The following is a 3,985-nucleotide window of genomic DNA, read 5'->3' as shown; positions in this document are numbered from 1 at the left end:
TTTTTATTCTTGAAACATCTGTTTTGTTGTTGTTGTTTTCCAGTAAAAGTAACTGCAAAGAAAACACACACTGCTTGTCTTTATTTTAACTAAAAAAAATAAGCATTGGACATTTCCATTTTATTCTGTCTTCTAACTTAAATCCTTCATTTTGCTAAAATACTCTAAAGTTTCACATCCAAGTTATATTAGTTTTCTATTCTTGCAGTAACCACAAACTTAGCAGCTTACGACAAACACAGTTTACTATTCTGCAGTTCTGGAGGTCAGAAGTCTTGGACGGATCTTTCCCTGATCTCATTGTATTTCACCTGACCCAAAGAATCTAACTGCTTGACTCATTAAGTAGCATTGTGAGGAGCACTGAACACAGTGTGTGAACAGCAACTTAAACAACAATGTTCCTGCAGGCCCATACCAGGCCCAGGGAAGTTAACCCCTTCAAAGCCCAAATATAAGAGGCACACGTTTTGAGGACCAGCTGCACAGTGAGGATCGATAGTGTAATAATGTTCTTTAAGTCAACAATCAGTTAACTAAAGTCACTCTTAAAGCCCAACAAAAACTTTAACCCACATTTCACCAAGAGAATCCAGGATTTCTTACATATGTCCAGGGTTGAGGGTGATCGGGCAGAAAGAAAATTGAGGGCAGTTCCAGGCCCTATATTTTCCTGAGTCACCTCTGGCTTCTGGCTTTTGTTTTCTAGAGAATTTTCATATTTCATTCTCCATCTTGCCTCCAGCATGCACTGTTTTATTCTGTACTACATTGCCCCATTGTACAGTGAAGACAGTGGTGGCTGAAACTTCGTTATAGTCTGACTTCATTTCACCCATCCAGTCCTGAGCATTCCTGACTCAAGTATATATTTGTGGCAAGATTTTGCTGAAGGTTTAAGGTATAAGGGGTAGAGACTAGCAGGTGCTCCATCATAAGGCAGCCAGCTGCATTAGCAAACACTTTAAACCTGAACCATTTATATACCTATTCTTAAACAGCCCTGTGCTATCTCTGGCATTAGAAAATCTTCACTGTTTTTTGAGTTCATTTGTGCTGCAGCCACTCTCCTTATTACTAGAGCCCTCCCCCCCGCTTCAGCCTCTGCTTCTTCGGTTCTTTAGCTTGCTGGCTCAAAATCCTCTAATTTCCTACTTCTTACATAAAGCAATTTAGTCACCTATTGAATCCCTGCCAATGCAGACCTACTACACTATGTCTGGAAGACCTCACTTCATAACCAAGCATAACCATTGTTCTAGTTGTTTACTACTGAGTAACAATCCACCTCAAACTTGTGACGTAAAAGCCACAAAAATTATTGGTTTAGCTCATGAACCTGCAATTTGAATAGGGCTGGGCATGAGAGGTGTGGCTCTGCTTCACACAATGAGCTCCACAAGGAACTGGAGAATCCATTTCCAACATGGCTCACTCCCAAGCCTGTGGAGAGCCAACGCTAGCTATCAGCCGGGCCAGCTCGGGGCCTCAGGTCTTCTTCACTTGGGTCTCTCCATGAGCTGCTTGGGCTTCCTCAAAACATGATTGGTGGTTCCAACAATGACTATCCCAAGACACAGGAAGTAGATGCTGCCAGTTTCTTAAGGCCTAGTTCAGAAAGTGACACAGCATCACTTTCACCATACTCTATTTGACAAGCAATCACAGAACCCAGACTCAATGGACATCCCATCTCTTAATCGGAAGAGTATCAAATAATTTGGGGACAATTTTAAAACCATCATCCTCATAAGGGATATTTTTGAACAGTTACTTTTTAAAAAGTAATTTTAAAGCCAGTCCTTAGATTACTATAGTCTCAATAAAAAGAAAAGAATTATAGAAAAATATATATAATCAGAGTAGTATATGCAAGTATACAAGTTTTAGTGGGCATGCTTTTTTGAGTGTTGGGCATAAGTTGGAGTCCCATAGGGCAGAAATCACTATTGTATTTCCAATGTGAAGGATATTAATATTATTTAGGAATAAAAAATTTTAAAAAGCATATTCCATGCCAGGTTCTCTGACTCATGAAGCGGTTAGGATTTCATGAAGTCTCTAAATATGGCGAGCATGCCTGATATGCTGATGAAGCTAGCTAGTCTAAGACTGTCAAAGGCATGGAGATTGTAAGAGGAAACTGACTAATGACTACAGAGAAGAGATCCATCCCAAACCACCCAGCATGGGATAGGCAGGGGACAAAGAGGGCTGAGTGTGCAGAGGACCCAGAAGACCAGAGCAAAAGCAAGACTGGAAGAAGTTGTTTACTTGTGCCAGGGGCACGGGAGCTACTGATGGGTGGTGAGGGAGGAGTGTAGACAAAAGTAGCATGGTCAACCCCTTTGATAAATTTATACAATAGAAGTATCATGAAAAGAGTCATCAAAGATGTTTCAAAAAACCCTGATATTTCTTTCTGCTCCTTGTAGCTACAACCCGATCAACACATTGTCCCTTGAGTGGATTGTTCTTTGAAAGCTTATATACCCCCAGTACTATTGGATAGAGTAAGAACAAGTTTTATTTTTTTGTATACATATAGCACACACAAACACACTAAATATAGTATTGCAGAATAACATTATATTATATAGATTATTATAATGTGATAATAATAATAAGATAATATTACCTTTGGCTTGTAGTTAGCACTTAAAAAATATTAAAACCCTTTGAGTAGTGAGTTTTTTTTCATGCTTGCTGACCCCCGGGAGTGAGTTTTTTTCAAAAAATGAAATTAGTTTTAGTTATAGTTTTATTAACTTAAAGTCATGTTTATTTGATAACCAATTTGTGGAAACAAGAAGAACATATATTTGCCTTGTTTTAATGTTGCCTTACACATTTTTAAAATAAAAATTTTTGTTACAATCACACTCTGGATGGTCGGAAGGTACAAGGGTGCATGAACATTCATATTACTCAAAGGGTTAACTACTATAATATATCTCACAATTATAGCATATTTGCTTCTGAAAAACTCAAACTCACTGCTATTCTGATTGCTTAAAGATACTCAAATTTATTGGCATGTTCTTTGAAGAAAATTTAGAAAATGTTAAAATAGTCTAAAAATTGAAAAGTAGGCCAAATTCTTAATCCTCAGAGAAATTCACTACAGAAATTACTGCTAAAAAAGAACATGTAAGTATATTTTGTAAACTACTTATGTACTTCCTAAAATTATTATATAAATCCACCTCTTTATCTTCCAAAGTACTTATAGGAATGATTTTTCTTTTTTTTAAGGGAGAGGAAGGGAGATAGTGAGATGGATTTCTATATGCACCGTGGCTGGGATCCACCTGGCAACCCCCATCTGGGGCCAATGCTTGAGTACCAAGCTACTTTTAGCATCTGAGGCTGATGATAGGACTAACTGAGCCACTGACTGCAAGAGAAGAAGAGGGAAAGAAGGGGGAGAGGAAAGGGAAGAGAAGAAGATAGTAACTTCTCTTGTGTGCCCTGACTGGTGATTGAACCCTGGATGTCCATATGGTGGGCCCATGCTCTATCCACTGAGCTAACTGGCTAGGGCTGAGAAATAATTTTTAACAGCTGTATTTTATTTCTACATATTGCAATATCATAATATGTTTAATCAATCTTATATTTTTAAATATTTAGTTTTTTATAATTTTGGACTATAAAAATAATCATGCAACAAACATATATGGATACAAATCATTCCAGGCATCTCTGAGTATCTCCTTGAGATAAAGGGTTCTAAGAAGAATTACTGAGTAAAAGCATATAAACATCCTTGAAACTTTTGACACATATGATTTTGAGATGTCTTCCTACCTCCCATATCCCAACCCTCCCACCTCCTAAAATCCAAAACACTATTTAGAAACTTCATATTTTAGCATTTCACTTATTTAAAATTATCCTAAAGATGAAGGAATGATGGCTCTTAGGGATTTGCTGAAATATCTATTTTACTGAAGAAAGTACAAACTCTAAACACACACACACT

Source organism: Saccopteryx leptura, chromosome 5 (assembly GCF_036850995.1).
Source record: "Saccopteryx leptura isolate mSacLep1 chromosome 5, mSacLep1_pri_phased_curated, whole genome shotgun sequence".
In the NCBI taxonomy this organism is placed as follows: Eukaryota; Metazoa; Chordata; class Mammalia; order Chiroptera; family Emballonuridae; genus Saccopteryx; species Saccopteryx leptura.
The sequence above is the reverse complement of the archived record's forward strand: the minus strand, read 5'-3'. Positions refer to the sequence as shown.